A 14,247-nucleotide genomic window follows, 5' to 3' on the forward strand; every position below is an offset into this window, starting at 1 on the left:
GAAAAAAATGCATTTGATGCACATTGTTTAGATGGAAAGAATTTGATGCAAATGCATTTAGAGGCAAGGAATTCGATGCAATGACCACAAACCCTTACATATGGCACATTGGTTGGATGATACATAAAAGTTCACATTGGGCATGTCACATGTGCCCTGGCACGTCACATTGTTAATCAGGATTGTCTTCCATTTTTTTGTTGTGTGGCGTTTCTCATAGAACGTCTTTGTATTTATTGACAACAGTACACCAAAAACACTGCGCTGATCTAAGAAATGTTTTCACAATTTAATATAACCATCAATTGGTATCAGTGTTATATTGCAAGTCTAACAGAGTAAATCTGTGTTCTAACCAAACCTGTTATCCAATTGTATGTTTAGTGTGTTTATTTTACAGAGGATTGTTTGAAGATGTCTACAAAGCAGTGAAGAAACCGCCTCCAAAGGAACCACCTGCAAGGATGTACAATTTCTGTTAATAATCGTGTTGAAAATATCATTATATTTGCTGTAAGACATACTAATTTGCCTCAAGTGGTGTAAAATATTAATGAACACATCTAAAAATGTAAAACCTTTAAAGAAAGTGATCTGAATTAAAATCAAGTGTAACCACACATAATTAGAAGCAGTACAAGAATGTTTTAACATCAACAATGCAAATCAAACAGAAACAAACTGATGGCCAGAAGAAAAACACAATTATAAACTGAATATGTATCACAATAAAATAGAAGAATTCTGGAAACAAAGTTTAACTGTCAAGCCTTTTCCAGCCTAAAGAAAAAGGTAAAACCAATGTGGATTTACCATAGCCAGTTTACACAAAGGCAAACATTGAAATCTCCAATGAACAAAGCCTTTTATGTGAAGAGGAATCTGTTCATTTTTTTTTTTATATAAAATGTTATTGTTCTATAGGTACAAACAAACATAACATCGACTAATTAACACTTGGTCAATACATTAAACACACAGGTATTCACTTCTTCGCAAAGCTTGAATTCTTTCTCCTATCCTTTTATACTGTAGATCTGTTATGCTCAGTGGCTTTTAGGTTCGTCTCGATCGCATGCATGAGTTCTATTCTGTTAGTTCATCAGATTCTAGGCTCCTTTTTTCATGCCTTCAAGTGTCTTCCCATCTTTGCCATATCTTGGCTGCTTTCTCTGGGCATCCTCTTGTGGTGTACACTCTTGTTTCCATCGGTACGCACATGTCCACATCCGTTGCCCATTTCTCATATTGTGGGGGTGAGGCCGAGCCCCATAATTGGGCTAGGTTCCTCTTTGCAAGTCCAGTGGATGTTGCAAACAGGAGTTTTTCGTATCTAGATAGCTCTATCTCTGCATCGATCCCTAGTATCAGGAGTTTGGGGTCCATCGGTATCTCGCGGCCAACCACTATTGATAGCCTGTCGCAGCATTTTTGCCAGTAGTCTTGTATTTGTGGACATTCCCACAGGATATGGAAGAAGGTCCCTCTCGTTCGATGGCATCGTAGACAGTTGGGATCAGTCGCCCTTCCCCATTGATGCAAAGCCTCTCTGGGATAATATATTCTGTGCAAGATTTTTAGCTGGATCAGCCTGATTCTGGTAGAGATTCCTGTCTCTTTGGGGTACATGAGGGCATTAGTCCAGTCCTCTGATTGAATTGGACCCACATCTCTCTCCCATTTCTCTTTGAGTTCTGTGAGTTCCATTGTAGCGAATGAGTTGATTGCATTGTACATTCTAGATGTTATTTTGTGATCAATTTGCTCCATCACTATGTTCCTCTCGATCGGGGTACACTCTGGTACATTATGGAGGTCAATCGCACTTGCAATAAGGGCGTGTCTCATTTGCCTGTAGTGGAAGTGTTCTGAATCAGGGAGATTGAATTTGTCTTTTAGAGCCTGGAAAGATTTTATTTCACCTTCTGTTACCATGTCTTCTAGTCTCTGGATCCCAGCTTCACCCCAGGCCGACCACTTGGGGATACCTCTGAGCTCTGGAAGATGCTTATTATGCCACAGGGGCTGTTTCATTGTGACCTTCCCTTCCCAGGTGTTAGTGTGCATCCGTTCAGATCTGTGTCCTCTGAGCGGCCATTGTGGATGTGTTCTGCCGTGTTCTCTTTTGATAGAGGTTTTCCATCGGGGTGATCCCTTGCTCCGCCTGCGTATCTGCTCTGTTGTGCGGTAGGTTGGTGTCGTTGTGTAGGATGTCATTCACTACTGGCATCTGGGCTGCCCAATAATAAGTTTGTAGGTGCGGGAGTCCAATTCCTCCTTCCCATACTGATCTCTGTAGGGTTTTCAGTGCGATACGAGGGTGCCCTCCTCCCCACAACAGTTTCCTAAGCGTCTCATCTATTTTGCGAAATTCTATTTTCGGTATGTATATCGGAGCGTTCTGCAGGATGTTTATGAACCGGGGAGGACAAGCATCTTGAATAGAGCAGCTCTTCCCAGCAGTGTGAGTGGAGGAGACATCCAGTGCCTTACATCATTCACAAATCTATCTCTTATTGGGTGTAGGTTCTTTTCTGTATATAGTGTTAGATCTGTCGTGATCTTTATCCCGAGGTATCGGAACTGCTCTCTTTCTGTTTTGTACGGGCATTTATTTAGAGTTGTCGGATCAAGTCCCTTGATCGGGAACAGCAGGGATTTATCATTGTTTACCCTTAGCCCACTGAAGATCCCATAGGTGGTTAACATATTTGTGACGATAGGGCAAGAGAGAGTTGGGTCACTCAGGTAGATTAGAAGATCATCGGCGTATAGGGAAACCTTGTCTTCCCAGTCCTGTGCCCACTGGAAAACTTTCCATTCCTGGGATTCTCTGAGCATTATCGCTAGTATTTCAATTGCCAGTGCGAATAACATCGCTGATAGGGGACATCCCTGTCTGGTGCCTTTTCCAAGTTTTATGCTTCTCGAGGACCACCCATTTACTCTGATTTCTGCTGTTGGGGCTTTGTATAGGAGTTTAACCCAGTTTGTGAATTGAGCTCCGAATCCCATTTTAGCCATTTTGATCCACAGTGCCTCCCAGTGAATGGAATCAAAGGCTTTCTCAAAGTCAATAGTGAGGAGCGCCAGTTTGTCTTGTAGAGCCGGTGATCTTTCGATGGCAGTTTGTAGTCTATGAATATTCATTTGTGTGGATCTCTGTGGCATGAAGACGCATTGGTCCGGATGGACCAAGCATGTTATCACTGTCTGTAGTCTGTTGGCTAGTATTTTCGCCAGTACTTTGGCTTCAGTGTTTATGAGTGATATTGGTCGGTAGGAGCTACATGCATCCGGAGGTTTGCCTACTTTATATATCAACACTATACTGGCCTTTCTTAAGTCTGGCGGGAGTATACCCTTTTCCTTTGCATGCAAGAACATTTTAAGCATGTGTGGTGCCACTTCTGCGGTGCCAAATTTCTTCCAGATTTCCACAGGAAAGTCGTTGGGCACCGGGGTTTTCCCATTTTGAAGCTGGGAGATGGCAGTCGTCAGTTCTTCCTCTGTTAACTCAGCTTTGAGTGCCAACCTCTGTGCTTCATTTAATGTCGGGATGGTCAACGTATCTAGTATGCTGGGGTCCGTAGGGGTCATCGGCGGGGCATATAGGTTTTCGTAATAGGTTGCAAAGGCTTCTGCAATATCTGGGTCCGTTGTGGCCCATTCGGTGTTTGTGGTTTTTATCCGGCGTACTTGTAGGTGGCCCTCTTCTCTCCTTTCTAGCCAGGCAAGCATTTTGCTGGCCTTATCTCCCGTTTCGTATATTTTGGCGCGTATGGTTCTGTGTGCATGTTTTGTGCACGTTAGCGCCACATTCTGTAGCTTCTTTTGCACCACTTGTAAAGTTGTGTTGTCTCCTGCCGCTCCTGTGCTTATGTCATTTGCCTCAGCCCGTTTCACCTCTGCTTCTGCAGCTTCCACTTCATGCTGGTGCGCTTTTTTGTGTGCTGCTGTCCAGCTCAGGATTTCACCCCTCAGGGTCACCTTGTATGCTTCCCATATTACCCCTGCGTCCTCCACTGAGTCCTGGTTCAGCTCAAAGTATGCTGCAGTTGCTTCCTGACTTTTTTCTGTTAGTTCCGGGAATCCCAGGTAGTATGCATTCATTCTCCACCTCGGTGGCGGCTGTGGTCTCTCTGTCTCAAGCAGCATCGTGAGTGGGGAGTGATCTGAGATCCCTCGGGGTTGTAGTGTCGCCTCTATTACTTTATGTATGCTTTCGCCAGGGAGGAAAAAATAGTGAAGTCTGGACATTGACGCATGCGCGCCCGAGTGGAAAGAGAATTGCCTCTCCTCTGTGTGAAGGTCTCTCCATGCATCCCTTAGGCCCAGTGCCGCCGTGAAGGTAGCAAGCTTGGTTGGTAGTGCCGGGTTTCTTCATTTTATTTTTGATTCACTTGAGAAGGTTGAACAAGTTAACAAAATAACTCTTTAAAAAGTCTGTTTTATTAGAAATATACATTTTTAAAATGTGTGTACAATCTTTTGGGGGTATGGTTCTATACGTCTGACACTGAAAGATATTATAATCAGAGGAGTTATTGTAGGAGGTAAAATGTGACTTTTGCAGTAAGTGAATCATGAGTCGCTATATGGTCAAAAATAAGGCAATCAGTGACTGTGAGGAAATACAGCTGTGTGTTACAAACACAATTTGAGGTTTATGGATCAATTTAAAAGGCAACAATTGGTGGCTGTGAAATGTGTGAATTTACAGAACTAAAATGTTTTTATTTGGCTTTTCTGGGAAATGGAAATTGTGCTTGTCAGTTCCATTATACACATATTTTGACTGTAGATGATACCAACTTTTACAAAACACCATATTTGTCTCTTACACCTCTCAATTTGTTGCTGACATCTGGCAATATAGGTGAAGTTAAGTCTACAATAGAATTTCTTCAAGAGTCATTGTGACATTTCAGAATGTTCTCTTCTATCAAAATTACAGAAGTAGTAGCTCGACATGAAGCCCCTGTGTATTTGAAGGCAGGCATCTGTGAAACGTTTGGCAAGGGAATGTTGTTATTCGAGCCTATTACCTCAGACTAATCAGAGAAAATATTGGTATCTTGCCAACACATTTGACAAATCACAAATGCAGAACGTGCATATTGCTCAGAAATTAGACGAAGGCATGATGCTTGGAAACAATTTGTTTTTAATGTGTTTGTAGAAAAATGATTTGATCCTAGTGATACTCAAATAACGTGTAAATACTGTTTCGCTAGTCAATTCTTTACAGATGTATTTTAAATACAATGGTGGTGCCTGCAATTACTGAAGTACTTGAACACCTAAATATGTATGAGGTGATTTCTTTGCAAACAGTTAATCCATTTCAGCTCATTGTTAGACTAGAACCTAAAATGCGCCTCGAAAAGAGCTATTAAGAGGTGCCACAGGAAATATGGTGTATTTGCTGATTCATTTGAAGGACAATATTCTGTTTCTGTGTGTCAAATGGCATCTTGAAGATTATTTGTTTGATTTGATGTATGGAGTTGCCAAAATAATAAGAATATGTAGCAAAAGCTCATTGATGTTAGGAAAGTAAAAAGAGCATTGCAATATTTATCAAAACTGAATTAAATCTACAGTGAAATGAAAAATGTGAACTAGATTTCTCTTCTTGATGTACCTTTAAGGGAGGTTACAAGTAAAGGACAATTTCTGCGATTTTCACCCTTACTCCAAATACCAATTCCATTTCTGTGAGGTCATGGATGATACCCTTGAACTTTATCAGATGTACTAAGCAGAAGGTGTGCCAAGCAGTGTACGGGGAAAGAGTCTAGAATCTCGAGCCTCATTACGACTTTGTCGGGCCGGAAACAAGGGTGCCGGTAAACTCACCGGCACCCTTGTTTCCGGACCAGCAAATTAAAAGTTTGCCTGCCAGGGCCGCTGCATCTGACAGGTCTGACCCTGCCGGACGCTGCGGCAAAGGTAGGGAGACTCTTCACGGACCCGCTGGCACTGTTAGCAAAGGTGCCATCTTTTTCGTGAACCCATTCATGTGGGGACTCCATGGGAATGAGGAACAACATTTGCCGGCACCTAGCTTGCATGTCCGACAAGACGTGTAATGTCCCGGTGGCCCCGGCAAGCTAGGTGGCAACCCGCAGAAAGCACCAGCAGGGTTACTGCCGTACTCGTAATAAGGCCCAATGTTAGCAAATGTGTGTTCTCATTGGAAAGGGTAGATGATTGGGGTATAGCAAAAGAGCTATTCTTTAAAATACTGTTGCTCACAAGTGTATTCTGTGGAGCCCAGTTTTTGGAGAAATATGTAATATATTCTCCACTTTCAGTATGCAACTGAATTGTCTTGTCTTTGATATTTTATAGTGACTCACACTCTAAGAACATGGACATGTTTTCAAAATGCTAATTCCAGTTCACTGGTAGTTAAAGTAAACAGTAAGGAAGAGGTATTGGAATAACAGGTAACCAACATGCTGGTCAGATGGTCTGAACTAAAGAGTATTGGTACAGGCGATATTCATAGGTCAGATCTTTGCTGCAAAACATGTTTCTTCCCACTTGGTTTGTGAGATTCAGCTAAACAGAATTTGGTTGGGATGATCTGGTAGTTTCCATTCGTGAAAGTACTTAAAACAAAGTAGGATGTAACACAAGCTGAACTTTAAGCACTGAATCCTGTTCTCCTCTTGTCTTTCTTTCACCTTCCATTCTGAGCTATGTTGCAGTAAATAAAATGCTGCAATATGTGTAGTTGTGTATTTTCCTCAGGAGAAAAATGTATCTGGGCCCTGGAACAACCAACATTCATATACTGTTGCGGGTCAAAGATGCTCCAAAATTTAGGAAACATACCGACACCCCAGTTTTGGAGTTTATAGAAAATCCCAAGGCATATGCTGTTCCTCCAGAAGCTTCCAATGGAGAGTTATGGGCCAAAGAAAATTCCAGATCTGCACGTGCAGCAAATGATTCTGTCACAAATATAGGAGTAAAGGCAAATGTTATGCAAAGCTGTAGTTTGGGTTTTAAGGCCAGACGTGCAGTGTGGATCATTATAATAATGCCCTGTCATCTGCCTGTCACAGTGCTACTGGAAAATCTCCCAAAAGCAAATATTTTCTCAAAATAGACAAGAGACTGACTGCAATGCTGCCATTTCTCTACTTTGAAATGGAAATATTGATATCCACTTTGTAGCTGATAACACAACAACAGTTGCTTGCTATGTTATACCCTGCTTAACCAAAGCAGAAAACAGCAATGCAAATGAGGGTTGTGCTGATTTGTCAGCTGACGAAACAACATCTCCTTGTCCTCAAAACACCCTTCTGAAGAGACTGTAGTGTATATGTGGCATCAGCTTTCCCCTGTATGGCTGGAGCATCAACCTTGCTTGGCTAAACCTTGGTCCTATGAGTGATGTGGTGGGTTGGAAGAAGTATGCTGACACATTGACGACATTTCCAACAATGTTTTGTTGAACCTATCATGAACCTATAATTAACTAAGATGTTCATTAGCCGTCTGGAAATGTTCAAATGCAAATGAAAGTCCACTGTAAAAAACTATCCATACTTGACCCTACCACTATTCAAATACATTAAAGCTAGGAGAATATATCCCTTCTCCTGATGAAGCAGGGATCTACTTTGCTTGTGTGCTCTTTTTATATCTTATTTTAAATAGTCTCATGCCATCCTCTGAACCAGGGTTTGAAGTTCTTGGATAAGGTCTTGTGCTCTTCTCTTATCTTGTGGGATTATGTTCCTGGGGCTCTTTCGTAATGTTTGATTTATCCTTACATCCACATTCCAGCCTTGGTTTGTATTGCTGTTAAGCATCTCAGGCAGTCCCATGCATGCCATCATGGGGGAGGAGTTAGGGAGTTCCTTAGAGTAATGGGAGTCCTTGCTCCCTAAGAGGGAACCTCTGCCTGTGAAGTCCTACTTGCCACTACCCATAGGGAGGTTATTGTGGCGAGAGCTCACCTCCCCAGCCTCACAGGGGGGGGCTCCCCCTTGGGGAGAAGGAACACATTCCCAAAATTAGTCACAGTGAATATCCTAATACTGTCTTTGAAGAGTTGCAGAAAGGATTCCAGGTACAAAAAATATCCTCACACCAGATCTGAATAACATCTATTGCCCAACCAAGGCCGTTGTCTTGTGGACCATTGCATGTATGAAGTAGCAAGGCCCTACCCATACCACAATGTGACTTCTGGATGTTTCAAATTAATTGGATGTCCTGGTTTCCTGATAGCTTAGCCATCTATTTTGTTTTGCTGGTTGCCAGTGAGACATGTAAAACCATCTCTCATCAATCACATGAAACTGTTGTGCCAAACTGCTGAAAAAAGAACTCTTGCACTGGCATAACAACGAAGAGCTGCTTGGATGATCTTAAAGTTTGGAAACAGCCTTTGAAGAAAAGAGAATCAAAGTCTTTACTCAAAGTCTCACAATATCTAGAAATGTTACAAGATTAACTTGCGGCAGCAGAAATAACAAAGGATACCACTGAGGGGAGTAAAGTCTCTCAACAATGTGGCCTGATGCTTTTGGTGACCCCCTCTTGCAAACTGATGTTGAGCCTTCCATGGAAGAAGGGGAACATGCTATGAGGCAAGCAAATGCCTTATGTAAACATTGGGATATATTGGCATCTAATATTAGCACAGAGCAGAAGGACATTTAAGAAAGAGCCAGCATGGTTTGAAACATTAGAACTGCTAATGTTCATGTGTACAATATCATCCATTGTTGATGTATGTTTGTGGACAGTGTGATGGATCTTACGGACTCCTCACTAATTCCCTGCCTAAAGTCTCCTCCCAGGCAGCCAGGGAAGGGCATACACTTTCTGATCCTGACTTTGGGGGTGGTGTTCTGTTGGAGGATCACCTGGGAGGAGAAAAGGCTCAGGAGTATGAGAGGACTCAGTGGGATGATACAGTAATTGTCGTCCTTTAGGGAGCGTAACTGTGTAAAAGCAAAATGTGTAATGGCTTGATGTAAACACCTTCTTGCTGTGTCACAAAATATGCATGTAAACAGGGGTAAAATCATCCATGAACTTTTAGGCCTTAGAAGAAATGAAAGCCCTGTCAAAGCCCAAGACGACATGTCAAACTAAACAGCTGCGGTACACCCAAAGGTACAGCAAAAGGGAATTTATGGATAATAACGACCTGCAATAATAGTCTTTCCCTCTTCAATTAGGTCTAGTGACTAATCTTCATTATATTCCTTTAAAAAGTTGTTAAAAGAACAAATTGTGGCGTAGAAGAGAAATTCAATAAGAAAACCTAACTTTGTTATTAGGAACTTCAAGTCCCAGTAGCCTCTAAGTACCGGGAAAAGAAGATGGCTAAAGAGGTGCTGTGCTATAGTAGTGGTCAAGGGTAACTGGAGGGATGGCCTAATACAGGGACAGGACTATGGGCTATAAATCTATTGAAACTGTGGGGGCATCCTGCCTGTTGTAATAGGTAGTTGCAATTATTTAATGCAAATTAATTCAACTGTGTGTAATACATCAAATGTAAGCATTTCTCATTGCCATTAGTAAACAGAAGTACATTATTCATACATACACTAAACTTATTTTGCTGTAACCTGTATTTTTTCAGAGTATTATTTTAAAAGTAGAACACTGTTTTTTACAGGGGGTAGCATAGCTATTACCCTCTGCAAGGGTATACAATCCAGGAGGTATTAAACAGAGTTGGACAACAAAAATTGAAAGAATAAAGGGGAAGTCCACAATGTGCGAGGGACATAAACAGAGATCTAATACATGTTAGTGCCCTGCATATACATTTCTATTGCATCCATATTTATTATCCCGGAGGCAAAAAAGACACTAACATGTATTAGAGCTCTGTTTATGTCCCTGTATTCCTCATGTATGTTATATGTACTAAGTGATGCACATTGTGGACTTCACCTTTATTCTTTCAATTGTTGTTGTCTCTGTTTAATACCTCTTGGATTGTATACCCTTGCAGAGGGTAATAGCTACGCCACCCCCCTGCAAAAACAGTGTTCTACTTTAAAAAAAAAAATACAGGGTACAGCAAAATAAAAAACTGGATAACACCACTTACGTTGAGAGTATATTTGAATAATGTACTTCTGCTTACTATAGGGCAACAAGTAATGTTTACCTTTGATGTATCGCACACAGTTGAATTCATTTGCATTAAATAATTGCAACTACTTATTACAACAAATAGGAGTGGTCCTATTATTAATGCAGATGACCCACAACCTTGGGAGAATGAGAGGCTTAAAAGCCCCCCTCGGGTGTAGGCCATCAAAAAGAAGCAGAGATAAGGAGAGAAATGCAGCAGGAAGCAGAAGCAGGATGGTTGACAACCCAAGCAGAAGCTGGAGGAGAGCGAGGATGCCAGGACCATTGTGTGTAGAGATCAACTGCCAGTCCTGAGAGAATCTATAGATCTCAAGTCCTGGAGTGCAGAGGTCACGCAGCAGGAAGCTTTCAGGAGAGAAGTTTGCCCTCTGGCGACCTACACTGCAGAGGCTGCTCAGCGGGAAACAAAGGCTGGGGAAGCTTTCCCATCCCGGGGCCATCTCAGGTAGCTGGCCTGCACCCAAGGACCTTGAAGTCTCTGGTGTGCATCAGTGAACCCTATGAGTGATGAGGGCTCCATTAGCAGGTGCAACGAACAGTGGCAAACTGAAAAGAGAGGTTTGCTGAATCGTGAGAAGCTGCAAGAAGACAAATCCAGCAAGCAATGACGGAAAGAGAAGAGCATGTCTTACCCGTTGAGTTCACAGCCTGTGTGTGACCCCCGAGCACTCGTTCCCCACTCGCGCATGCAAGGAAATAGTTTGGTGAGTGAGACACTTGCCTGTGACTGAAAGTGACTGGAAAAGAAGGAATAATACAAAAATGTCAACCTCATATCTACGACCACTACGTTGCTGCGTCTATAAGCATGCACAAAATGCTGACTCCTATTACTGATCCCAAGCAGAGTGAGGGTTGTGGGGGTGTCCCCCGCTGCTCTTGGGCACAGTAACGGGAGTCAGGGGCTGTTGCTGTGTTCCCCGCTTACTGTAATGGTAAGCAGGTTAAAAGAAGTTGGAAAAAAAGGAACCTGCCGCGTCAGTATCGACCCACGCAAGTGGGAGGAATTGACGCCACAGGGTCGGAAGAGAAGTGTGCTACTGATAAGGTAAGCATATAGAGGGGGAGGCGGGTATGGGGATGCAGGGCACAGTGATCTATGTGATCACTGAGCCGTGCCATAATGGGAGTCACCGATTTAATAGTCGACTTTATGGGTGGCGCAGTGAAAACATAGATTCGAAAAGCACTGTTGAAACTCGTGCTACCAAACCAAACAAATGCAGCACTCCTGAGTCAGCAAGATTGATTTAACAAGTCATTGTGAATACCGAAGTAATAAAAAGCAGTGAAACCACATTATACAAATGTCAACAGACTGTAATGTTATAAATGTGAGTTTATGGAAACACCAGCAAAATAAAGGGGCAATATGGTTAAAAGGGAACACCTAGAAGCATTGCCCAAGCAAAAAACGAGTTCAAACAAGGCAGTTCCAAAAGAACAGATTTTGACAACAGTGGCAAGGGGCCATTGAAAGATTCATAAACAGGTGCAATTGTTGCTCATGTGTTACACTAAATGTGTTGAAAGTTGACATGGACTCAAATTATACAAGTCAAAGGAAGAGAATTAAAAGACCCTTTGAATATCAATCATTGGTTACTTGTGTAATGGGGAAACAAGAGAGTCCCACAGGCTGCCCTTCTGGGGGAGAGAGAGATCCCGAGGTAGAGGAGCATTATTGTGAGTACAGTGTCAAAGAGCACTAATATAAGTTTTGTTTTCCTTAAAGAGTTGTTGGAAGTTTTGATGCTGCTATTTGTAGAACAGTTTTAAGTTGTGGTGAACCATTCATCAAATGATATTTAACCCCAAAAGCACTTGTGGTTGTGAATTGCTGTTCGGGCAGGGAAGTATACCTGAACTGCAAATTGCTGGAGGAGTGGGCCTGGCATGGGAGTAAATCAGGTGGCAGTTGAAGAAGTGTGTAAAAAGGTGTATAGGTGAATGCACTCTATGTTGAAAGCGACACTGAAGACGTGTGGCAAAAATCATCCTGACCAATAGAATTATTGTTGCTGTTGATGAACAGAAGAAATGTTCAAGGAAGGAAAAAGAAAACTCTGTTTTTCTAAGTCGGAACATTCTGTTGACAAGTGGAAGTTATACCAGGCGAAGTTGGAACTTGTTGTTGACAAAGTGGAACTACATCAAACTGAGTTAGAACTTTATATTGACCAAATGAAGTGGAAACAAACTGTGATTGAACATCAGTGCAAATCAGAATGTCCCTGTTTTCTTTAATTGAACTGTGAAACAGAATCACGTTTGAACTTGGAGAAGGGGGTTTTGCCCAAGTTGCAAAGAGAGACTGTGATGATATTACAAATGCAATCATTATTGTTTGTTGAGGATTGCAATACATTTCCTAGTTTATTTGTTGTATGATGGACAGATATCCTTAGTTAGAGTGTTTCCTATAGTTTATTTTAGGTAGGTGAATCCAGCTTTCATCCAAACATATCTTATAGTAAAATGGCATTTGTTGAAAAATCTTCACAATGTTGTCTGTCTCACATTTCTGACCCCTTACAACAGGCTGGGAAAGGAAAATATTTCTCATTCATGCTTTCAGATCATTAGTCCAAGAAACTGGCTGTACTGCCTCTTATGTTATGAATACCCCACAGGTTTGGTAGCATTTAACATAGGAGGTATTACTCAGCATCGGTTGTTGAAGCTACCAGCGGATCATGATTATAAGTTGGAATTTAAGAAAATTTCTGCTAAAGCAGGACAAGAACTTGGTTTTGTGCTCCAGTAAGCAAAAGCTTTGATGGTACATGTTGTATAACATTATCCTAGCTTGTTCCTTTGAGAATTGAAAAGGTTCTGAAGATAGGAGACAGTTTTTGGAGGAAAGCATATATTTCTTTATAACAATCTCCTCCACTTAACTCCTGTAATATGACAAACAGATTTCCAAACTTTTTTTTTTACGCAGTTTACCATCAAACTATTGGTAGTCTCGGCAATGCAAACATTGAAATTGCTTCCAGTGTAAAGAACTTAATGTGACGAAGGAGCAATCTGCAGACTTTTTAGGGTATAAAAGTCAAACACATGAACATACGATAACGAGAATTTGCAAAATCATAAACAATATTTACAATCACATACAATACATGAAATCGTTTTTCTTTTTCTGCAAACCACATGTTCTTCCCAAAAACACAATCCATTGATGCTACAAATGCATAATTTACCAAAAATGCTGCATATTAAAACCAAAGTAGAAAATCAGAATAATTGAACTTGCAAGTATTTCAATCATTTTAAAGATCGACTCCTCCACAGACACACTTCCCATTTTGTTTTGATACACCACAGACTACATCTAGATGGTTAGAATTTTTGAATAAGTCTTCAGCTGCATTTAGGGTTTATACTCTATAATTACTGAAGCATTGTTTGAGGCTTTTACATCTAATGTTGTCATGGCTCGGGCAGATCCAGAGAAAGTGTTGTAGAAACTGCAACGTCTTGGGACAAAAGGAACAAGTACTCGAGAATCTTGAGGTCCAATAGGATTGGAATGTAGCAAGAGATAGTGTTTCCCAGTCTCATTCTCACATAAAGAGAACAAGGGTTTAATAATAAAGGCCAAATAGCTTTCATGAGTAAAATGGTGCTTAGAGCTCAAACAAGAGAGTCCCGTTGACAAACAGAGACCTTTAGTGTGTGTTTTAGCACCCATTCATAATGGGCATCTATTATTGCCTGTTTGCTACCTCTTTCTATACTAGCAGGGCTTAAGCTACAACAGCTCTGAATGTAATGTCCTCAGGGTGTCCTTAGTGTACCTAAACCAGGGAAAAGAGGGAGATATTTCACAATTTAATACATCAGTTAGGGTATCCAGTAAAATTATTGAAAAAATATTTGTGACATGCCATTTTGTAAAAAAAAATAGTGAAAACATTTTTCCAAATGCTTTTCTAAAATAATTATATTTTTTTTGGGTTTTGTGAGAAAAAAAGTATTTATATAAAAAGGGGGGTTGAGGGGAATCCCCCATTTAAAAAAAAAAACATTTGGAAAAAAAATCACCAATTTTGTGCAGACAAAATGGCATTTCGAAAATATTGCATTAAA

Source organism: Ambystoma mexicanum, chromosome 6p (genome assembly GCF_040938575.1).
Source record: "Ambystoma mexicanum isolate Mex_15411 chromosome 6p, UKY_AmexF1_1, whole genome shotgun sequence".
NCBI classification, from domain to species: Eukaryota; Metazoa; Chordata; class Amphibia; order Caudata; family Ambystomatidae; genus Ambystoma; species Ambystoma mexicanum.